Source organism: Lepisosteus oculatus, chromosome 14 (assembly GCF_040954835.1).
Source record: "Lepisosteus oculatus isolate fLepOcu1 chromosome 14, fLepOcu1.hap2, whole genome shotgun sequence".
Lineage (NCBI taxonomy): Eukaryota > Metazoa > Chordata > Actinopteri > Semionotiformes > Lepisosteidae > Lepisosteus > Lepisosteus oculatus.
Window position 1 is genome coordinate 29,062,391 of NC_090709.1, and position 25,105 is coordinate 29,087,495.

The following is a 25,105-nucleotide window of genomic DNA, read 5'->3' on the forward strand; positions in this document are numbered from 1 at the left end:
AGATCAAAGTCAACCCATCTGATTTCTTCGGAATGAACCATGAAAGTGGAAACTACCCTAAATTGAGAAGAAGAGGCACCAACATTATATGCACTATTCTAAATGAGATCCTCCTACTCCTACTGTGCGATACAATCTTAACACAACATAGTTTCATCTCTGCTGGCAGTGTCACGGACATCCAAAGGGACTAACCGTGGGGAGCAGGAGAGCGGAAAAAGACCCATATGCGTAGCGGCGAGACGGGAAAAAGGCCCGGGCTCATTAGTGCAAAGAGTTCAGGAATGCCGTATAGAAACCTATGCCCTCAGGGAGCGGACGTGGGGCGCCCTGGTGCTAAGTGGGTCTCAGGACATCCGAACGTCAATGCTGAGCGAGTACAGAGTGCAAGACCCAGAAATATATAGCCCAAGGGAAAGAGAGGGACAGGAAGGACAGCAGACCGGAAACTAGGGAGAGGACAGAGAAGGAGCGCCCTCTGGCTGCAGAGGGCGTGACAGTACCCCCCCCTTCATGGGCGGCTCCCGACGCCCATACAAATACATGAGCTGCCCAGCACTGGGGGGAGTAAAAACCTCATTTAACTGAAAGGAAACCTCCGGGAGTCCACGGCTGAGAGCTACCCCCTCCTCCGGGGTATTAACCTTTATTGGGTGGAGGAAGGGGGGTCGAGTAAAGCTCCGGAGACTTAAAACAAAAAAGTACACAAGCACAAACACAACAAACAAAAACCTGGGCTTTACACAGAGAGCGGTGGGGTTGGGATGTCAGCGCCATAAGACAATGTTTTATGCAGAGAGTGGAGAGATTGGTGTCAGGACCATACGACACTGCTTTACGCAGAGAGTGGTGGGGTGGGATGTCAGAAGCTGACGAAAGTACTTTACACAGAGAGCGGAGAAGGTGGGATATCAGGGTCATACGACAGTGCTTTACACAGAGAGTGCTGGTGGAGGGATGTCAGGGGCATACGACAATGCTTTACATAGAAAGTGGAGGGGATGGGATGTTAGGACCTGACAACACAGCTTAACGCAGAGAGTGGAGGGGTGGGTGTCAGGGCCATATGACAGTTCTTTACGCAGAGAGGGCTGGGGGTGGGATGTCAGGGCCTGACAAAACTGCTAAACGCATAGTGTGGAGGGGTGGGTGTGAGGGCCATACGACAGTGCTTTACTCAGAGAGTGGAGGGGTGGGATGTCACGGCCTGACGATACTGCTTTACGCAGTGAGTGGCTGAGGTGGGATGTCAGGGTCTGACGATAATGCTTTACGCAGAGAGTGGCGGGAGTGGTTGTCAGGGCCATAAGACACTGCTTTATGCAGAGAGTGGCAGGAGTGGGATGTCAGGACTATACGACAGTGCTCTACACAGAGAGTGGTGGGGTTGGGATGTCAGGGCCTGACGATACTGCTTTACGCAGAGAGTGGCGGGGGTTGGATATCAGGGCTGTAAGACACTGCTTTATGCAGAGAGTGGAGGGGGTGGGATGTCAGGGCCGTAAGACACTGCTTTATGTAGAGAGTTTAGGGGTGGGTGTCAGGGCCATAAGACACTTCCTTACGCAGAGAGTGGCGAGGGTGGAATGTCAGGGTTATATGACAGTGTTTTACGCAGAGAGTGGAGGGGGTGGGATGTCAGGGCTTGACTTCACTGCTTTAAGCAGAGAGTGGAGGGATTGCTGTCAGGGCCATACGACACTTCTTTACGCAGAGAGTGGTGAGGGTGGGATGTCAGGACCTGACGATACTGCTTTACGCAGAGAGTGGCGGGGGTGGGATATCAGGGCCATACGACACTTCTTTACGCAGAGAGTGGTGAGGGTGGGATGTCAGGACCTGACGATACTGCTTTCCGCAGATAGTGGAGGGGGTGGGATGTCAGGGCTTGACGATACTGCTTCACGCAGAGAGTGGCGGTATTGGGATGTCAGAGCATGAGGACACTGCATTATGCAGAGAATGGAGAAGTGGGTGTCAGGGCCATACGACTCTTCTTTACGCAGAGAGTGGCGCGGGTGGGATGTCAGGGGTTGACGACTGTGCTTTACGCAGACTGGATGAGGTGGGATTTCAGGGCCATACGACAGTGCTTTACGTAGAAAGTGGACGGGGTGGGATGTCAGGGCCTGACGATACTGCTTTACGCAAAGAGTGGCGGGGGTGGGATGTCAGGGGTTGACGACACTGCTTTATGCACAGAGTGGAGGGGTGGGTGTCAGGGCCATACGAGAGGGCTTTACGCAGAGAGTGGCGGTATTTGGATGTCAGGGCCTGACGATACTGCTTTACGCAGATAGTAGCAGGGGTGGTATGTCAGGGCCTGACGATACTGCTTTATGCAGAGAGTGGCGGGGGTTGGATGTCAGGGCCGTAATACACCGCTTTATGAAAGAGTGGCGGGGGTGGGATGTCAAGGCCTGACGATACCGCGTTATGCAGAGAGTGGTGGCGGTGGGATGTCAGGGTCTGACGATACCGCGTTACTCAGAGAATGGAGGGGTGGGTGTCAGGGCCATACGACACTTCTTTACGCAGAGAGTTGCAGGGGTGGGATGTCAGAGCCTGACAATTCTGCTTTACGCAGATAGTGGAGGGGTTGGGATGTCAGGGCTTAACGATACTGCTTTACGCAGAGATTGGGGGTATTGAGATGTCAGGGACTGAGGACACTGCATTATGCAGAGAATGGAGGGATGGGTGTCAGGGCCATACAACAGTGCTTTACACATAGAGTGGTGGGGGTGGGATGTGAGGGCCATATGACACTGCTTTTCACATAGTTTGGCGGGGTTGGGATGTCAGGGTCATATGACACTGCTTTACACGGAGAGTGGCGGGGGTGAGGTGTCAGGGCCAAACGACAGTGCTTTACACAGAGAGTGGCAGGGGTGGGATGTCAGGGCCTGACAACACAGCTTAATGCAGAGAGTGGAGGGGTGGGTGTCAGGGCCATATGACACTTCTTTACGTAGTGAAGTGGAAATCTAATAAGTAAATTGATTCTTAAAAATGTAGAGAGCTTTGAAAAAAATATATTGGTGCTTTTAGATAATATATTTCAAGGATGTAACTGCTGTGCTGCAGTGCGTGCAGAATTTTAGAAAACAGTTAGTCAACAAAGTACACTGTTTAGGTTAGTTTAGAAGACAATGTACCAAAACAATATATGCTGTCTGGTCATTAGAATTAGCTGAAAGTAACTGATAAGCTTTGAATAACAAATCTAGTTTTTCTTCTCTCGCTCTATGATGTAATCTGTTTTCTCAGGTGAGAACTCTCTCTTGTGGCTTCCTTGATAGTTATATTTCCATGACAGTAGACAGTGGCGGGAGTGGGATGTCAGGGCCTGACGATACTGCTTTTCCCAGTTAGTGGTGGGGATGGGATGTCAGGGCCATACGACACTTCTTTACGTAGAGAGTGGTGGGGTGGGATGTCAGGGCTTGACGACACTGCTTTATTCAAAGAGTGGAGGGGTGGGTGTCAGGGCTATATGACACTGCTTTACACAGAGAGTGGCGGGGTTGGGATGTCAGGGCCATATGACACTGTTTACACAGAGAGTGGCGGAGGTGGGATGCCAGGGCCGGACAACACAGCTTAATGCAGAGAGTGGAGGGGTTGGTATCAGGGCCATACGACACTTCTTTACGTAGAGAGTGGCGGGAGTGGGATGTCAGGGCTTGATGACACTGCTTTATGCAGAGAGTGGAGGGGTGGGTGTCAGGGCCATAAGATACTGTTTACACAGAGAGTGGCGGAGGTGGGATGTCAGGGCCTGACAACACAGCTTAACGCAGAGAGTGGAGGGGTGGGTGTGTGGGCCATACGACACTTCTTTACGTAGAGAGTGGCGGGGGTGGGATGTCAGGGCTTGACGGCACTGCTTTATGCAGAGAGTGGAGGGGTGGGTGTGAGGGCCATAAGACACTGTTTACACAGAGAGTGGCGGAGGTGGGATGTCAGGGCCTGACAACACAGCTTAACGCAGAGAGTGGAGGGGTGGGTGTCAGGGCCATACGACACTTCTTTAGGCAGAGAGTGGCGGGGGTGGGATGTCAGGGCCTGACGAGACTGCATTCCGCAGAGAGTTGAGGGGAAGGTGTCTCTTCTTTATGCAGAGAGTGGCAGGGGTGGGATGTCAGGGCCTGACGATACTGTTTTACGCAGAGAGTGGCGGGGGTGGGATGTCAGGGCTTGACGACACTACTTTATGCAGAGAGTGGAGGGGTGGGTGTCAGGGCCATACGACACTTCTTTACGTAGAGAGTGGCGGTGGTGGGATGTCATGGTTATACGACAGTGCTTTCCACTGAGAGTGGTGGGGGTGGGATGTCATGGCCATAAGACACTGCTTTATGCAGAGAGTTGAGGGATTGATGTCAGGGCCATACGACAGTGCTCCACTCAGGCCTCTGCTTGAATTTGTACTCCTCCTCTCTCTCGCTACCTCTACCTTTCCCTCTCTCTACCTCTCTCCCTACCTCTCACTTTTCCCCTCCCTACCTCTCTCCCTACCTCTACCTCTCCCTCTCTGTGGGGCCAGCAGGGGGTGCTCACCCTGCGGTCTGTGTGGGTCCTATTGCCCCAGTATAGTGACGGGGGACACGATCTGGCCCACCAGCGATGAGCAGGTTACCAGATCTAGACAAAGGGGGCAACGCTTAGTCGTATGAGCTTAGTCACACATCGCAGCGATTAAAAAAATAAAACAAACATATTATGTCTGTTACTAACGACTTATTTTTCCTACATTGAAAGTCTCTTTCTGGGTGATTTTCTAGCGCAACTGGGGCTCTTCATTTCTCCTCGGTGTCTCATCGCGGGCGGATTTGAAACAGACCACAGAACCTGCCGCTGCAGTGCTCTCGGTTAGGGGCTCTCATCCTGCATCACCAATCTTCCACAGCAGGGACGGAGCTGGATTTCTGTCTGGAAAATAAACTCCAGAGTGAGAGAGAGAGAGCAGAGAGGGGTAGGGAGAGGTAGAGAGGTAGAGAGAGGGAGAGAGGTGGAGGGCGAGGGAGAGGGAGAGTGGTGGAGAGAGAGGGGGTTAGGGAGAGAGGGAGAGGTAGAGAGAGGGAGAGGTAAAGATAGGAAGAGAGAGGGAGGAGGAGTACAAATTCAAGAAGGGGAAAATCCACAACACAACACATGCGTCGGCATGCGTCGGCTACAAAAGGAACAAGTAAAATGTTTCTTCCAGGCTGAAAAGAGAAGGAAGGAAAACACACCATTGCGGCGCTACGACACGAAGACGCCGAGCCAGTTGAGCACAGCAAACCCAACCTGTTCTCACAAGTTGCTTGCGCTTCAGGCGAAATAAAAGCTGCTGAGCTAAATCAGGAAAGCGGTAACTATTAGGACTGCTCACTGTTCCTCAGGCTGGGACAGGAGATCACACACTGTATTATTATTATTGAGAGACAGGCTCACTGTCTGTTCCTCAGGCTGGGACAGGAGATCACACACTGTATTATTATTATTATTGAGAGACAGGCTCACTGTCTGTTCCTCAGGCTGGGACAGTGGATCACACACTATATTATTATTATTACTGAGAGACAGGCTCACTTTCTGTTTCCCAGACTGGAACAGGAGATCACACACTGTTTTATTATTATTGAGAGACAGGCTCACTGTGTCTTCGTTTGGGCTGGGACAGTAGATCACACACTGTATTATTATTACTGAGAGAGAGGTTCACTGTCTGTTCCTCAGGCTGGGACAGGAGATCACACACTGTATTATTATTATTGAGAGACAGGCTCACTGTCTGTTCCTCAGGTTGGGACAGTAGATCACACTGTATTATTATTATTGAGAGTCTGGCTCACTGTTCCCGAGGTTGGGACAGGAGATCCCACACTGTATTATTATTATTTAGAGATAGACTCAGTCTTTTCCTCAGTCTGGGACAGGAGGTCACACACTGTATTATAATTGTTGAGAGGCAGACTCACTGTCTTTTTCTCAGTCTGGGACAGGTGGTCACACACTATATTATTATTGAGAGACAGGCTTACTCTCTGTTCCTCAAGCTGAGAGAGGACATCACATACTGCATTATTATTGATTGACAGGCTAACTGTTCCTCAGGCTGGGACAGGAGATCACACACTGAATTATTATTATAGAGAGACAGGCTCACTGTATGTTCCCCAGGCTGGGTCAGGAGTTCACACAATATTATTATTATTGAGAGATAGTCTCACTGTCTGTTCCTCAGGCTGTGACAGTAGATCACACTGTATTATTATTATTATTGAGAGTCTGGCTCACTGTTCCCCAGGCTGGGACAGGAGAACACACACTGTATTATTATTATCGAAAGACAGGCTCACTGTCTGTTCCTCAGGCTGGGACAGTACATCACACTGTATTATTATTATGATTGAGAGTCTGGCTCACTGTTCCCCAGGCTGGGATAGGAGAACACACACTGTATTATTATTATCGAAAGACAGGCTCACTGTTTGTTCCTCAGGCTGGGACAGGAGATCCCACACTGAATTATTATTATTGAGAGACAGGCTTACTCTCTGTTCCTCAGGCTGGGACAGAGGATCACACACTGTATTATTATTATTTAGAGACAGGCTCACTGTATTTTCCCCAGGCTGGGTCAGGAGCTCACACAGTATTATTATTATTGAGAGACAGTCTCACTGTCTGTTCCTCAGGCTGGGACAGAGGATCACACACTGTATTATTATTATTTAGAGACAGGCTCACTGTCTGTTCCTCAGAGTTGGACAGGAGATCCCACACTGAATTATTATTATAGAGAGACAGGCTCACTGTATTTTCCCCAGGCTGGGTCAGGAGCTCACACTGTATTATTATTATTGAGAGACAGGCTCACTGTCTGTTCCCCAGGCTGGGAGAGGAGATAACACTGTATTATTATTGAGAGACAAACTCACTGTCTGTTCCTCAGGCTGGGACAGTAGATCACACTGTATTATTATTATTATTGAGAGTCTGGCTCAATGTTCCCCAGGCTGGGACAGGAGATCCCACACTGTATTATTATTATTTAGAGACAGACTCACTGTATTTTCCTCAGTCTGGGACAGGTGGTCACACACTGTATTATTATTGAGACAGCCTTACTGTCTGTTCCTCAGGTTGGGACAGTAGATCACACTGTATTATTATTATTAATATTAGTGAGAGTCTGGCACACTGTTCCCCAGGCTGGGACAGGAGATACCACACTGTATTATTATTATTTTAAGACAGGCTCACTGTTTGTTCCTCAGGCTGGGACAGTTGGTCACATACTGTATTATTATTATTGAGAGACAGGCTCACTGTTCCTCATGCTGGGATAGTAGATTACACTGTATTATTATTATTACTGAGAGTCTGGCTCACTGTTCCCCAGGCTGGGACAGGAGATCACACACTGTATTATTATTGAGAGACAGGCTTACTCTCTGTTCCACAGGCTGAGACAGGACATCACATATTGTATTATTATTATTGATTGACAGGCTCACTGTTCCTCAGGCTGGGACAGGAGATAACACACTGTATTATTATTATTTAAAGACGGGCTCACTGTCTATTCCTCTGGCTGGGACAGGGGATCACACACTGTATTATTTTTATTGAGAGACAGGCTCACTGTCTGTTCCTCAGGCTGGGACAAAGGATCACACACTGTATTATTACTGAGAGACAGGCTCACTCTCTGTTCCTCAGGCTGGGACAGGAGATCACACACTGCATTATTATTATTGACAGATAGGCTGACTGTCTGTTCCTCAGACTGGGACAGGAGATCACACACTATATTACTATTATTGACAGATAGGCTCACTGTGTCTTCGCTTGGGCTTGAACAGGAGATCACACACTGGATTATTATTATTGAGAGACAGGCTCACTGTATGTTCCCCAGGCTGGGACAGAATATCACACTGTATTATTATTATTGAGAGACAGTCTCAATGTCTGTTCCTCAGGCTGGAGCAGGAGATCACATACTGTATTATTATTATTGATTGACAGGCACACTGTTCATCAGGCTGGGACAGGAGATCGCACCCTGTATTATTATTATTGACAGATAGGCACACTGTGTCGTCATTTGGGCTGGGACAGGAGATCACACACTGTATTATTATTATTGAGAGACAAGCTCACTGCTGTTCCTTAGGCTGAAACAGGAGATCACACACTGTATTATTATTATTTAGAGACAGGCTCACTGTTCCTCAGGCTGGGACAGGAGATCAGACTGTATTATTAATATTGAGAGACAAGCTCACTGTTCCTCTGACTGGGGCAGGAAATGACACACTGTATTATTAGTATTGAGAGATAGGCTCAGTGTTCCCCAGGCTGGGACAGGAGATCACACACTGTATTATTATTATTGAGAGACAAGCTTACTGTCTTTTCCTCAGGCTGGGACAGAAAGTCTCACTGTATTATTATTATTGAGAGATAGGCTCACTGTCTGTTCCTCAGGCTGGGACAGGAGAACACACACTGTATTATTATTATCGAGAGACCTGCTCTTTCCTGACTGTTCCTTAGGCTGTTACAGGAGATTGTAATCTGCTTTATTATTATTGAGAGACTGGCTCACTCCTGTCTGTTCTTCAGGCTGGGACAGGAAGTCACACACTATATTATTATTATTGAGAGACAGGCTCACTGTCTGTTCCTCAGGCTGGGACAGGAGATCACACAGTTTATTCATATTATTGTTGAGAGACATGCTCACTGTCTGTTCCTCTAGCTGGGACTGGAGATCACACACTGTTCTATTATTATTGAGAGACATGCTCACTATTTGTTCTTCAGACTGGGACAGGACATTCCACACTAGGTTATTATTATTGAGAGACAGGTTCATTGTCTGTTCCTCAGGCTAAGATAGGAGATCACACACTGTATTATTATTATTGAGAGACAGGCTCGCTGTCTGCTCCTCAGGCTGGGACAGGAGATCACACACTGTTATAGTGTGCTCTCACAAGGCACCAGTTCTGTAGGGGTTTGGGCATTTACTGGGACAATTATTTTTGTGGCAGTAAATCACAAAATTGATTCTTTTAATGGTCTTAGAATCCAACCATGCGATATAACTCAAAGTACCTCAACAGGTACTAATACACGAGGATACATTTATTAATATATAGAATATGCATGTAAACCTAACAGATCTTATCGTAAGAGTTATCAGAATACAAAAGATATAAATTAATTCAGTTACAAAGAGTTACACATATCAAGAGGACATAAGTTCGGTATATCATTCATTTAGACCATTTCGTAATTGAACTTGTTTAAAACTTCTACATTAGATTCTCAAAACAAGTACATAACCCTTAGGAATTAAATTGATTCTCGTGATTCTTATCTTTCACCGTTTCCGTAGTGTAGCGGCTATCACGTTCGCTTAACACGCGAAAGGTCCCCGGTTCGAGACCGGGTGGAAACAGCCTCGTTTTGCACGCTCCTGTACTTCACAGAGGTCTTGAGCGACTGGTCATTTGTTCCCAATGTATTTCCGGTGCCTTCGTGCACTCTTGTACCAAACGCACGTTCCTTCTGTACGCGGAGCCGATCATTTGCAATTGGGCTGTGCCGACAGACCAGGACGAGCTCTGTCGGCTCAAAAGCAGCGCAGGACCTGCAAGAACAACAGAAAGATTAGCATCCAGCGGGGGCCTCTAGTGAGCCCAAGATCTCATCAAGAATCGGCTCCAGCAACAGGGCTGGGCGCATTGTTCCATTCTCCGACCACTCTCGGTGTAAACAAGTCCCTCCTGGTCTCTGCTTGAAATGCACTTTCCTGCGTTTGCTTTGGTGTAACTGGCTTCCCCTGCATGGGCGAATGTGAAGAAAATCCTTAGTAAGTCATTGAAGAAAACCGAGAAGAGGTCGGAGTGGCCTCTGTTGTTCATCAACGATCCAGTCAGGCAGTACTCCTCTGCAAAGCGCCGTTCGTTCACATCGATTGGCTTTTTTTTGCCTTCATTCGTGCAAGTAGTAAAAGCAGACGCCCCTATTCCGCCGTGACCTGGATTCGAACCGGGGTTGTTGCGGCCACACCGCAAATTACTGACCACTATACGATCACGGCGAGTTACCGATACAGACGTGGCAGGGCGGAAAAGGCTGTGCTCTCTTCGTGTGACATAATTCGGAAAAGTCCTGACGTTGCATTTCAACTGAGCCCCAGTATACATCGACCCTTCGACACTCTGAGTTACAACTCTCTTGCGTGTTTTCTCATATTTATGTAGTTTGCTTGCATGATGCCGGGAACAGTGTGGTTGTTCGCTGCCATATGGTCTAGGGGTTAGGATTCCTGGTTTTCACCCATGCGGCCCGGGTTCGACTCTCGGTATGCGAACGTGTCGGTTTTGCCTCCTGCTTTCCAAAAGATCAGCACCGTGTACGAAGGAGCCGCATTAAAACCACTCGAACGTGCAAAACGTGCGAGAAGAGGGGGCGCTTGTTTCCAACCGAAACTTCTCGCGTGTGAGACGAGCTGATCACCACTGTGGGAGGGTTACTCTGGTAGACAGGGCTGACCTTCGGCAATAGGATTTATACTCTCCAAGATGATATTTGCACTTTCTGGAGAGGCGATTTTCTCCACTTCAGTAGCCCGATTGCGTGGAGAGGGCTGTAGAATGTGGCACCACCTTTCCTGCTCCGTCCATGACAGGCGTGCTGGTCTCTGGAGAGAGAGCACGGTCCATCAGCGCACTCCAATAAAGGCACTGGAAGCAGCTGAATCGCATTGGCGAAGCTCAGCGCTGGGCCGCTGGGCACGTCTTACCACTGTTTCCGTAGTGTAGTGGTTATCACGTTCGCCTCACACGCGAAAGGTCCCCGGTTCGAAACCGGGCGGAAACAGACTTCTTTTGTTGCCACGCACAAATTCGATCTGTCTCCCAGAATTACCTGGGCACACACACACACTGTCTTGTTTCTCCTACACGTATAGTGTAAAAATTAAGAACCCAGGACGAAGATGTGACAATCGAACAAACTCTTTATTATTTAACCTGTAACTCCGAACCAGTTAGCTCCTAAATTCACTATGACCTGTGACCCTGAGCAACCGTTATTCCCCGCTCAGCCCTCCATCAATCAACATGCAGTTTCACTGCTGACGCACACAAATATTACACCTTCTCCAGCTGTTATGAATCGCCTCTCTTCAAAGCCCGGTGTGTTTTTTTTTTGGAGATGTTATACAGATGCAGCCATTCAAAGTGCCGGAGGTAATTGATGCAAAACACCGCGGTGCGTGATTGGTTGACCGACAGGGGCACTCGTGGTCCGTTGGTCGGTCGTAGAAAGATTTACAGTAAATGTCTTTACTGTGCCCATTTTAGCATTGAATATTTATATGGAATTTTACCACTACCACTAGTTGACTATTCATTGTTATTAAAATGACTTAAATTCGATCATATTGTGATATTTTGAAATATTTATATTTAGAAATATAAATTTGTTTGGTGCGAGTGAGGTTTTATTTAATCTCTGACCAAGGGAAACGTTTCATTTTTTCAAAGAAATGTTTGTTAAAGAGAGAGTCATGGCTTCAGTGGGATTTGATCACAGACATTGTGATAGGGAAGTTGGGAGCCTTACCAACAGCGCCACCAGCAAGGTCACATGGAGAGTGTTGAAAAAGCACTACAGAAACATTATCAACAGACAATGTACAGCGTGTACTATTCTTGTGTTGCGGTACATGAATATAATTATATCGTTATTAATTTCTTTAGATACGCGATTCCATATTATATTCCCTTTTAATCAAATTTTAAAAGTATGCTTGTTGACTCCGGTATCACGTTAGTTAAAGACTTCGATGCTTAAAATGTTTAGGGAGAAATGGAATACTGGTGTGTATGTTTTCTTTAAAGTACCGAGACCAGCCATATACTGTATGTTTAAGTTCCAAAATTAATATAGTTTATGGCCTTCACACGTGTTACAGTATGCTCCTATTCTTTTTATGCTCAGGTACTAAGATTTCCCTTCAGTGGTAAAATTAGATATGAATATTCAATACTTAAACGGGCACAGTTAAGACATTAAATATACATATACATACTGTATACAGTACAGTTTGCATACAGTAATATGTTATGTTTCTAAATCAATCTCTTTTATGAGCATGTGAAAGGTATGGTGAATCGATTCTCAAAAATTACTGTACTTTGCATGATTGGAAACAAATGTGTGATTGCAAAATGCTGTGGTGTTACTTTTACAAAAACGGTCAATGAAAAAAAGAATGTGGACCAGGGCAATACTTTGAGTTTACAGCTTGTCCAAGGTCATTCATTATTAATACTATTAGTAATATCTTCGTTAAAGACTTTGATGGCGACAGCTCAAACATGAGAGGTTGAGCTTCATTAGCTCCACCTTGCGGAAATTCCGGATACTATTATTTTTTTGCGGTATTATAGGAGAATTTACGGTAACTCGCGGTGGACTCTGTAAAGCCCACCGCAAAATAATGCGGTACCGCCCACTTGTTTTGAATGGCTGCATCTGTTTATGTCAGAAAGAGCACTGTGACGTCAGAGACACCAGCCAGAGCGCCGGGATCAGCGAGCGAGACCGCGGGAGGTGCGCGGAACGCACTGCGAAGAGTTATTGATCACTTATCTATCGACAACCAATTAATTCAACTGAAGAACCGTTGAATAAACGATTAACTTCATCGACTGGTGAGTACTGATTCTTTTCCCGTTCTTGACCCTGTTTTAAATATCTAGAAAACGGTCAATACCGCCTGTATCGATCAATTACAGTACCATAGTGCGTTAAGTGTTAATAATGTTCAATCCGAAATTAAAGAATGGTTATTCAAATTATTATTTAGGAATTTAATCCTAGAACTAGAGAATTATATTCCAAGTTGATAAATTTGTTTAAGTAACAGTTAAAATGCATTTTCTATTTGTTTACAAATCATAAGTATGGTAACCACGGCGACACGCGCCAAGTCACTGTGCCCGGCTAGGTGTCTCGCCTTCATCACAAAGAGCGGTGACGTCACGGACAGCTACTAATACTAATACTAGTGTATTCATGTTAAAATTAGTGAGAGTACAACTGGTAGTTTTAATATTAATGCTAGTATTCATGTTAATATTAGTGCTTATTATGGATATACTGTTAGACTATTTACACTAGTAGTCATGTTAGTTTTAGTGATATTATTACTGTTATGGAACAAGAAATAGGTTTATTCCATGCTGAAAAAAAGAAGAAAGAGAACACAACGTTTCGGCCGTGGAGCCTACTTCAGGTATCACAGTCTTTCTTTCTCTCTTTCTTCTTTTTTTCAGCATGGAATAAAACCTATTAGTTGTTCCTTTGCAGCCTACGCATGCTGACGCAGCTACCCACCTGAATTATTACTGTTATTATTAGTATTAGTAGTGTAGTAGTAACTTTGTGTTATAGTTAGTAATAATGATAGTGTTAGTTATAGTGATAGTGTTACTGTTGTCATATTAGTGGTATTTTTGTTAGTGTTTGTTATAGTGTAACTGTAGGTAAGAGTGTATGTGATGTCCATCAGTGTGTGAGTTTGTGTCTGTGAGTATGTGTACTGTCTATGTGTGATTCTGCAAATGTGTGCGTATCAGTGTGTGGGTGTGTATCTCTGAGTGTAGTGTCTACAGTATGTGTGTGTCTGTGAATGTGTGCTAGTTTGTATTTGTGCATGTATGTGTCTGATTGTGTGTATAAATGTGTATGGTGTTAGTCAGTATGTGTAGTGTCTGTGTGTGTGAATGTGTGTGAGTGTGTAGGTGTATACTGTATCTCTCTGTGTGTGAATGTGTTTGTAGGTGGGCTTGGGCTCCAATGTTGTGTCTGATAGAAGTGACCCATCAACAGGTGTTGAGGTCCAGAGCTGCTTGCAAATGGAATCACTTTCTAGAGTCCAGACCAATGTCTACAGAGCTGTGAGTGCTCTGTTTTTATCACTATTAGTAGTAATGACAGCAGTAATAGTAGCAGGAGTATTAGTATCAGAATTAGTATTAGAATCTGAAGTCATGGTCGTAGTAGTAATGGTAGTAGTGGTATTAGCAGTTGTGTCAGTGGCAGCAGTATTAGTAGCAGTAACAGTACTACTAGTAGCTTTAGTAACATTAGTAGTAGCAGTAGGAGTAGCTGTAAAATTTTATTAGTTGCAGTTGTGTCAGTGGCAGCAGTAGTAGTAGCTGTAGTAGCAGTATTACACTAGAACCATGTGTTACGATTCCTGCCTCCCGGCAACGAAAGAGGCAGAAGAAGGCGTAGTCTTAGTTCATTAGTCTACCTATCAGTGTACGCTTTCACCACCACACCTCCGTCTCATCTTGTATTTAAGCACCTTAAGCATCTTGTATTTCTTTCCCTACCTCCTCGCTCAGTATTGGTTTTCCTTTCAAGCTACTTAGTTGCGCTACGCCTTCTACCTCTTCGTACTGTTCTGGTTCTGGCTTTGGTTTCTCCACTTTTACTACATTTTTTGGATTACGGCTCTGCTTCGGTTGCTCTTTCTCAGTTTGGATCTCTGGCTTCCCCTGGACTCTCGGCTCTCTCCTTCGTCTCATCTATCCGCCAGGGCCGCAGGTCTGCCCAGGATTATGCCATAAACCTTCGAGTAGCAGCAGCAGAGACTCACTGGGAGGATGAGGTCCTAATTTTTCTTTTTCCGCAAGGGTTATGTGAAGAAATAAAGGATCACCTGGTAACTATACCACAGTTGGGCAGAACTTTGGAGGAAGTAATTTCCCAGGTGTTGGAATTAGAGTTTAGAATTTGTCAGAGGAATAGAGAAAGATCTCAGACACAGATACTAGAGGTTCCTCGGCCACCACCTACCAACACTCTAGACTCGGAATAATCTATGGAAATTGCCCACACCCGGTTAACTCCAGAAGAAAGAGAGAGACGCAGACGAGAGGGCCGCTGTATGTTCTGTGGAAAATTAGGACACTTTAAAGCTGACTGCCCTGCTTTACATTCATCTTTGAGGCGCCTCCCTATTACTCAAGATCCTGTGGTGAGTGAGTTAACTCAATCCTCTAAGTTTTCCTCAGGATTTTCTATTATGTCTACACTGTTTTGGGGTATTAAACAGACGCCACTTGCTTTTATTGACTCGGGGGCAGCAGGGAACTTCATTGACGCCTCCTTAGCTCAAGCTTGGAAATTACCCCTGACCCAGGTGACTCCTCCTCTTCGTGGACAATCTATTGATGGTTCCCCAGTGTCTCCAGGACTTATAAGATGGCAAACTGAATTAATAAGATTGCAAATTGGCGCCATACATGTGGAAGATATCTGGTTTTATCTCCTCGAGACACCATCACATCCCCTTGTACTAGGCTTTCCCTGGCTCCAACAGAATGACCCTAACATTTCATGGTCCCGTAGAGAAATTTTAACTTGGGGACCCCAATGTATTGGTAGTTGCTGTCGTCTGCAAGGTTGTAAGAGTTGCACTCATGGAAACGCCCCCTTCTGGTGTTCCTACGATACCCCCCCCCAATATTCTGATCTACAGAAAGCCTTCAATGAGCAAGAGGCCTTGGCTCTCCCACCCCACCGACATTATGACTGTGCCATCGACCTTTTGCCAGGAACTATTCCTCCTAAAGGTCGTATATTCCACTCTCCAATATGGAATCCGAGGCCCTGAAAATATAAATACAAGATTCTCTGAAGGCTGGAATTATACGCCCATCCACTTCTCCTGCTTGTGCCAGTTTTTTTTGGTGGAAAAGAAGGATGGTGGGCTCCGTCCCTGTATTGATTATAGTGGCCTTAATGAGATCACTATTAAGAACCAGTACCCTTTGCCCCTAATTCCGGCAGCGCTTGAGTCCGTGCATGGCGCCAAGATCTTCATCAAACTGGATCTACGAGGGACTTATAATTTAATCCGTATTTGGGAAGGGGACGAGTGGAAGACGGCATTCATGACAACCCATGGACATTATGAATATTTGGTCATGCCTTTTGGTTTGGTAAATGCCCCAGCAGTGTTTCAAACCTTTATTAATGATATTTATTGTGATCTGCTACAAAGGTTTGTCTTGGTATACCTTGATGACATTCTAATTGTCTCTAATACCTTATCTAATACCCAGGATCATGTTCTCCATGTCAGAGAAGTACTCTCCCGGCTCATAAAGAATAAACTTTATGTCAAACTGGAGAAGTGCACTTTTAATGCTTCTAGGATTCACTTTTTAGGTTACATCATCTCTCCAGAAGGGGTGGAAATGGACTCAAGTAAAGTCTCTGCAATTACTGATTGGCCCACACCCAGGAACCTTAAACACATACAACGGTTTCTTGGTTTTGCCAACTTCTATAGGAGGTTTATTTGAAACTTTAGCTCGGTGGTTGCTCCCATAACCTGTTTAACTCGCAAAGGACCCAGACAAGGTAAATGGACCCCTCAAGCAGAAGAGGCATTTCAGCACCTGAAACACCTTTTCACTACTGCCCTCATCCTGAAACACCCTGATCCTTCTTTTCCTTTTGTTGTTGAGGTGGACGCTTCTGGCCATGGTGTGGGCGCTGTTCTCTCTCAACGTCATGGAGAAAAACAGATTCTTCACCCCTGCGCCTTCTAAGAAGTTATCCCCTGCACAGATGAACTATGATGTTGGTTATCGTGAGCTTCTGGCTATTAAGTTAGCATTGGAGGAATGGAGGCACTGGCTGGAGGGAGCTCATCATCCATTCTTGATATACACAGATCACAAAAACTTGGAGTATTTACAATCGGCCAAACGTGTATGTCCTCGCCAGGCCAGATGGTCCCTCTTTTCTCCAGATTTAATTTCCTTATCACCTACACTCCAGGCTCTAAGAACATCAAAGCTGATGCTCTCTCACGGATCCACGACCCCCCTGAGGCTGAACTGCTTCCTGAACCCATCATCCCTTCTGGTAAATTCCTGGCAGCTGTCAGATGGGACATAGAAGTCATAGTTAGATGCGCCTTGGCTGGACAAACTGTACCTCCTCAGTGCCCTCAGGACAAGTTATTTGTCTCAACCCCAGTCAGATCTTCTGTCTTACAATGGGGATATGATTCCCGCTTCGCCGGACACCCTGGATTCCGACGTACCTTGGAATTAATCTCTAGAGATTTCTGGTGGCCAACCATGGTTAAGGATGTCAAGGAGTATGTCCAATCCTGCTCTATATGTTCCCGAATTAAGTCTTCTCGGATGAGGGCGGCAGGCCCTCTTCAACCCTTACCTATCCCCGACCGTCCTTGGACCCACCTCTCAGTTGATTTCATTACTGACCTTCCACCAAGCCAAGGATACACGACAGTCATGGTTGTAGTAGATCGTTTCTCGAAATCCGCCCATTTTATTCCCCTACCTTCCTTGCCCTCAGCTAGGGAACTAGCAGACCTGTTCGTACTGCATATCTTCCGTCTTCATGGCATCCCTAAAGACATTGTTTCCGATAGGGGCCCCCAGTTTATTTCACGATTTTGGAAGGCCTTCTGTAAATCACTGGGAGCCTCAGTTTCGCTTACTTCAGCTTACCACCCGCAGGCCAATGGTCAAACTGAACGTATGAATCAAGAACTGCTAACCAACTTACGGGCATATATCTCATCTACCCAAGATAACTGGGTATCATTGATTCCGTGGGCAGAATATGCTCATAATTCTTTGTATACTTCATCGACCGGCATGTCTCTATTCAAGTGTGCCTTAGGTTATCAGCCCCCTCTCTTCCCGGACTCCCCACCGGACACAGAAGTTCCTTCTGTTCAAGAATATATCGCTAACCTACAGGAATTCTGGAAGAAGGCTAAAGCCACCCTTCTTCACACTGCAGCTCGGCAGAAGACCGTGGCGGATCGGCACCGTCGAACCATACCCAGATTTCGACGTGGACAATTTGTCTGGTTATCTACCCACAACCTTCCTCTAAAGCAACCTTCTGGCAAGCTGGCTCCCAGGTTCATCGGCCCTTTTCGTGTCCTCACCCAGGTTACCCCTGTAACTTATCGGCTGGCCTTGTGCCAGGATTCACCCTACGTTCCATGTTTCCCTCCTTAAGCCCTTTCGCAGATCCACTCTGTCTAAACCGCAACAAAAACCCCGACCACCTCATGTAATTGATGGACTTCCTGCCTACACTGTAAATAAGATCTTAGATTCCCGATGGTCTCGTGGATCCCTGCAATACCTAGTGGATTGGGAGGGCTACGGTCCAGAGGAGCGGTCGTGGGTAGCGGAAAGAGATATACTGGATTCAAACCTGATCCGGGATTTCCATCAGAGTTTCCCTAATCGTCCAGCTAGGGCATCGGGAGCCGCCCATAGAGAGGGGGGTAATGTAACGATCCCTGCCTCTCGGCAACGAAAGAGGCAGAAGAAGGCGTAGCCTTAGTTCATCAGTCCACCTATCAGTGTACGCTTTCACCACCACACCTCCGTCTCATCTGGTATTTAAGCATTAGTCTTTCCCTACCCCCTCGCTCAGTATTGTTTCCCTTTCGAGCTTCTTAGTTGCGCTACGCCTTCAACCTCCTCGTACTGTTCTGGTTCTGACTTTGGTTTTTCCCCTTTTACTACATCTATTGGATTACGGCTCGGCTTCGGTTGCTTTCTTCTAGTTTGGTTCACTGGCTTCCCTTGGATTCTCGGCTCTCCCCTTCGTCTACGGTTTTGGATTACGGTTTGGCTTTGGCTACTCCCTCTCGGTTTGGATCACTGGCTTCCCTTGGACTCTCGGCTCTCTCCTTCGGCTACGGTATTAGGATCACGACTCGTCTCTGTCGGCTCCCGCAAGTGGGTTCACTACTTGGTTTCGGTTTCTCTGACCGAATCCATAACAAGCGGTTTATACAAAAAATTGTATATTTTTATTAAGTACAAGCTACTGTGCACTTTTAGGAGTTTAACAGGTTTGATATAAAGCAGCCAAAATATAAAAGGGGAAAATACCCCAGACTGCGTGTAAAGCCCACGTTGTGACTGTTGTTTTATTGTTAAATACGGCATACTGTGCACGAAATGTTGCACAAACATAATCTGATATTTTAATAATTATTATTTTAATAATTTGATCATGTAGCATTTTCAGGTTCCCTCAGGACAAAAGACAAGTGGAAACATGATAGTAAACCAAGCAACTGCTTTATTCTCCTATCAAAACCACACAAAAACCAAACAGAGGATATACACACACATGAGGAGACCGACAGAACACGTACACATGGATAGGGTGGTAACCCGTTAACTACAGGCTATACACTTATAAAGCTATACAGGACACTAAAACTACTAAGACACTATTTACATATGCAGGGTCAGCCGCTGGTCATCGTGCTGACCCTCAGACTCTTCACGGCTACAACTCCCAGCCTGCTCCACGGTACTATGAGCGCCAAGGTGCGCGTCCTCCTCACCACTGCGTTACACTGCCCCCACCTGAAGCGTCTGGCGTCCCGCCAACGTCGAACACCCCCCTTAGGCTGTACTCATACTCTGCTTAAGGCTGCAGGACTCTGCGTGAGCGGCCACTGCGGCGTGGTGGCGGCTGGCGGCCCACGGACGCCCCATCGTGCCAGGTGGTCGTACCATCGACCTGGTAGGGTGCCAGGTGGTCTTGGTGCAGGACCACCACTCTCCCCCGTGTTGTCCCAGCTTACAATCTCTGAGGTAGTTGTCACTAAACTCGGACGTGATGTGCCACACATGTGCCGTGTGCCTTTACTTTTGTAAAATTAAAGTCAAAACCCAAAACAGTAACATACTTAAGAGTAAATGCCTCCTAATAGCTAGCAAGCGCTCCTAGTTAGTAAAGTTGTTTTGTGTCCCTGCCTGTCACCGGGGTTTGATTACCGACGGGGAGACAGCTAGTTTTTTTACAATCAGATTCCAATCTTTAATGCTGTGTGTGAGAGTTTACGTAACTTTCCTTTTCTCACATTTTCTGATGATTATTCCGAAGGAGCGCCCTGTCAACTCCTAATACTTTTCAAAAATCTGCCTGCATGTTTGATTATTTTTGTTTTATTTAGAAAAAGTTCAATATTGATCATAACTAAAGAAAATTATGATCAGAAACAAAAACAAAATGTTGAAGATGCAACTCGATCTTGAATCAGAGCTGGGTGACATGGGCTTCTGTTCTGATATGGTTGTACGAGAAACAGGAGGAATCTCTTCTCTCCTATGGAGCATGAGCTGAATCAGGAATGAGACATGTCATATATTAACGCATGACCTACATCGTAAAACTAAAACTAAATTAAAAACTAACATTAAATTATCAGAGACATTCATTTCTATACAAACAAGAGACAGACAAAGCAATAATTTTACATTAACTTGTCCTGCACTGATCAGACTAATTGAAATGGTCTGATTCAGAGCCTGTGCAGCTCGTGCTAATACAACAATTCCAGTATTGAACCCTCAGCACCATACTGACTACTGAGCACAAGTTCAGCTGCTCTCCAGCTTTGTTATGCACATTTTTTTATTGCAAATGGAGCTGATCTCCAGACAGTAGTGTTAATTAGTCAGCAGCCTCTACTAGTAATACATTGCCCCTGTCCAAAATCTCTAGGTAAAAAAAAACACATTTTATACATTTGTCTGTTTAAAGATATAATCTCATTAAAAAAGACAAAGGGTTTGTGTGTCAATTGTTTCGATTAATTTCGAACGCAAAGAAAAGTAGTTTTCTTCCAAGAAATCACACATTTGTCGCATCCTCCATACTATACTTCTCTCTTGTAGTATTAAAGCATTTTGATTTAAACTGAACAATATATTAAATGTTTCATCTATACACTTACGATTAACATAGGCAGCCTTGAACGGATTGTGGAAATCAAATATACAGATGGATTCAGAGTGTGCTTTCCAACTTTTGTGTAACATTTTCCTTTGATAGGGCGGAGTTGTTTTTAAAATCTGGATTAAATAAAAAGGAGTGACGTCAGTGTAAAACAGCTTTCCTTCATGGGGAACAACAGTTGTGTTCCATATTTCTAATTATTTTGGTTTCAAGATAGCAATTTAGTATGAAACATAAAAGCCAGCTGGATAAATCTGTTACACATGATTTACAATGGTCTTTCAACTAATAGCCTGTGCAGGGATCAAACCCCAACTGTTGGTACGAGTTGCATAAGGCTCTGCAACATGCAGATGAGAAACTAACCTCCGCTTCTTCATTATATACACAGTGAGCTATATATGCGGGCTTACTGCCCCCTGCGGGCTCTGTATTTGATTGCGGTACAAGACCGGCCATGGAGAAATGAAGTGAAGAGGGTGTGTTCATTAAAAGGCTCATAGCGTCCCTGGGAGGTCTCAAACCACCACCCTTTTGGTTAACAACCGAGCCACAAAGACTCATGTACAGCTTAACACTTCTCGGTCTCAGTGAAAGTCATACACTCCGTAAAATTTCTGGAGAATCATTTGTCAATTAATAAAGTATTATCTATCTATCTTAAAGGAAAATCGCCAACAGTGGCCGATATCTATTGGAGTTTTTTTCATTCTATACTGCAATTTCTGAAGGGTACCCTGTGAAAATACAAATTTTGACGAGAAGGGATGGACATATAAGGTCAGCAGGCTTGGGGAATTGGGCCTTATGGTGAAGGCTGCGGGCTCAGCATCAGCAGAACCTGATCAGTATCGGTTGACTCCGATATACTTTGACAACTTACTTTCTGGATTTAGAGACATTTACCTTAGTGTTGGTATACTAAGATGTTTTGGTAACGAGGAAGGAGGGACAAAGCAAATTGGCAGAATGTGTGCTATTTTGTTGACTACAAGTCCTCACATGCCAAAGGGTCAATATATAAAAAAAACGTAACAGTATAATCTCTTGTACTTCACGATTTAATAGTGTCTGTTACATTGTGTCTCACACCTCAGTGTCAGAATTGTGAGGCGAGTTTGTAATCAGGAGGGAGGGCCATAGCAATTCAGCAGAAATTGCATTCACCTTTTCCCAATGCATTCTCACATGCCATTTTCTCACATGCCATGCTCAGAGGGTCATATTTTTAAAATGGTATCATAAAATGTCCTGAAGTTCAGGATTTTGACAGTCTGTTATATTGTGTCTCACACCTTGATGTCAGAAATATGAGACGATTTTAAAATCAGGAGGGAGGGCCCTAGAAATATAGCAAACATTGCATTTACCATTTGACAATGTATTCGCTCATGCCATGTTCAGAAGGTCGTATTTAAAAAATGGTACATGTCCTGAAGTTCAGGATTTTGATAGTCTTTTCCATTGTCTCTCACACATCAGTGTCAGAATTTTTAGACATTTTTATAACCAGGAGGTAGGTTTGATCACCCTCTGCTCATCCTCAGTTAACCATATAGTCTCATATGCCATGTAATAAATGTCCCATTTAAAACTGCTATATTAAAATTTCTTGTAAAATGCAAGAGTTTGAGACTTTTTATGATCAAAAGGCAAGGTCGTGGAAAATATGCAGAAAGTGCCAGTGAATTTACGTTTTGCCTTTGTCTTATTTACTCCTGGTATAACATGCCAGTTTGTTTTATTGTGAGTTGTGTTTCTGAAATGTGTTTCATACAAAAATGCAATTACAATACAAAAATGCAATTTGGACAGTCTCTACTTACACATTTTAGATAGTAGATATTACATATCTACTTACATATTCCCCTTTACTGAGGAAATGTACAGTAATACATCGGGATAAGTATTTTTAAAAATGACTGTAGAGAGCCATCTACAGGCGAAAGACGACATAACATCACAGCAGCAGCATTTCAGATGGAACGAAAAACGCTAAGCAGCGGCTGGCGAATAAGAAGCCAACTTCAGCCTCGTTAATGCAATAGCATTAGGTGAGGTGGAAAAATAGTTTTCGCTCTGAATCTTAACATTTTTATAGGAGGTGTTCTAGGACTTCTTGCCTCAGAAAAAAAAAACTGCCAGTACATCACTTATTTCTACTCCATCAATAGCAGCAGTGTTATCAGTACTGAGCCCTAAGTGTAGGTCCTATCATCATATAAAAAGTCGAAAGTATCGACTGCATTCAACTGATAAAATGTATCTTCTATGAGAGTTATATCTTTATCCAAAATACATCGGAAACAAATTTGCACGTTTTTTGGGGGGGATCCTGAAGACTGAGACTCAAAACTTTTTTTTCCTTCTTTCCAGGAGGAAGGATTATTCAGATGCATACATTGTCCCAAAATCGATGTACTCTTCAATGATATTAAAATCTTCAAAATCTTCATCTGAACATCGATATTGAAATATGATATTGTACAAATTGTGGTTTTCTTTTTAAAGCAAATTTTATGCTTTAAATTAAATAAATTGTATTTATTATGAATGATTTATCAAATGTGTCATTTAAATCTCCAGTCATTTCTATATCAGTCTGAAGGCCTTGCAGTAAAGATTGCAATTCATCCAAAAAATGCCAAGTTTCCCACTGGTGATACATACAAGGAAATGAATGTATATTTCCCCCACCAAATCAACAAATTTAAAATCAAATACCTCCCTCATCTACAGGTGGAGAGAATAATGTCAGAATAAATTCAGGTTTAAAAGTCAGGAGCATTGATAGTCCTATTTTAAAATGACTAAAATGCTCAAAATATATTAAAAAGCTCTGTAAAATGCAAAAATAATACAAAAATTATTAAAACAAGGTAAAAAGAATTAATACACAGTTATAAAGCTCAGGAATTATCAATGGGAAGTTACAATGGGTTGATTGTGTTTCATACGATTTAAAAACATAAAATGTTTGAAAAATATCCACTTACAATATGCTAAAAATGGCTAGAAAACCTTAAAACAGGTGTGTTTTTTTTTTAAAATAAAACAAGTTAAAAATAAATACTAAATGCGTTTAAAATTCAGGAATGTAATTGGTCAGATCCTTACTATGAGTGATGCTGGTCAAAAAAATATTCAATTTAAAAACGGCAAGAGCTCGTATGAAAGTTCGTAAGTATCTTTGTTATAACAGCTGCGCCAGAACTATTCAGATACATCAGAAAAGTACCTGAACTTGACTGGTTTATATTCAGTTATGTGCATTGGGAACGAAAGGGAGACTTAGATGGATTTGTTTAGGGTTTTAGGAATCAGAACATTTATTTTTACACGTTTATGCCTACGAGCAGAAATAACTTCCTGCTTTCAGTGCTTTTTTTGTTTCTGCTTGTAACCTCGAACAGAGAAACCCAGTACTGACTCACAGAAACACCCCGGAGTTTCTGTGTTTCTGGGATTTAAGAGGGATGTACTGTATGAAGACAGTAAAGGGAGTTTGATGAGTCTTGAAGGAGGAGACACGCATTCCGCACGGGGAGCGCAGAGCAATGAGCCGCACCTGCTGCGCGCCGAGTCCTGTCCTATATAACCGCTGAGCGCGGACACACAGAGTCTCCAGGCAGTGTTGGAGATTTATGATTTTTCCTTTTGAGTAGAAACTGGGTTTTCTTCCTCTAGTTAAAGTTATTGGCGTTGTGGTTACTGTGCTAGACCGTCGGGAATAGCGCTTTTATTTATTTATTTATTTTTTGTCAAGCGGTCTGCTGTGTACGTGAAATAAAGATAAGAGTGCTTTCTTGATACTTCACAAGAGTATACATAATTCACGAGCTGTATTTAAAAAAAAAATGAACTGGAAGAAAAGCAATAGGGCTGGAGTTTATAGACTGTGATGCAAATACAAGAGTAGGAGAGAAGGGGACTAGTTCAGAAGCACAACTGGCCCTCCCCTGCCCATTCTCCCACCAGGGTCTGTTGTAACCCAGTGTGGAATTCAGCTCCTTACAGATCAGCTTTGGATCACTCAGCTGAGAAGCCCTGGGAATATGGGGCAAATACAGGAGATACCCACCAGACTAGAGGGAGAGTTTTTATTCCCCAAAGGATGACTTGTTTTACAACATAAAGAAACAAAAACCTCTGTTCTGCTGCTCCAGGCTTGTTCCATTGGGAGCTCATGAACAGTAATTGGGGGTTGTTTCCACAAGGGGGGCTGGAGTAAGTTGAGGGCAATAAA

The 25,105-nt window shown here is 44.4% G+C and overlaps 1 long non-coding RNA gene and 2 other non-coding genes across 3 annotated transcripts in view; all 3 read left to right on the plus strand.

Moving 5' to 3' along the window:
• The first annotated feature begins 9,390 nt into the window (after positions 1-9,390).
• trnav-aac (transfer RNA valine (anticodon AAC)) lies at positions 9,391-9,463 on the plus strand. The gene has a single exon. It is a non-coding gene; the product is annotated as a tRNA-Val (tRNA).
• A 1,354-nt stretch (positions 9,464-10,817) lies between these two features.
• On the plus strand, positions 10,818-10,890 carry trnav-cac (transfer RNA valine (anticodon CAC)). The gene has a single exon. It is a non-coding gene; the product is annotated as a tRNA-Val (tRNA).
• A 1,690-nt stretch (positions 10,891-12,580) lies between these two features.
• The window catches only part of LOC138243076 (uncharacterized), a 32,642-nt gene continuing 20,117 nt past the window's right edge, over positions 12,581-25,105 (plus strand). The window contains exon 1 of the long non-coding RNA XR_011191924.1: positions 12,581-12,731. This is a non-coding gene — a long non-coding RNA (uncharacterized lncRNA). The remainder of the gene's footprint in view (positions 12,732-25,105) is intronic.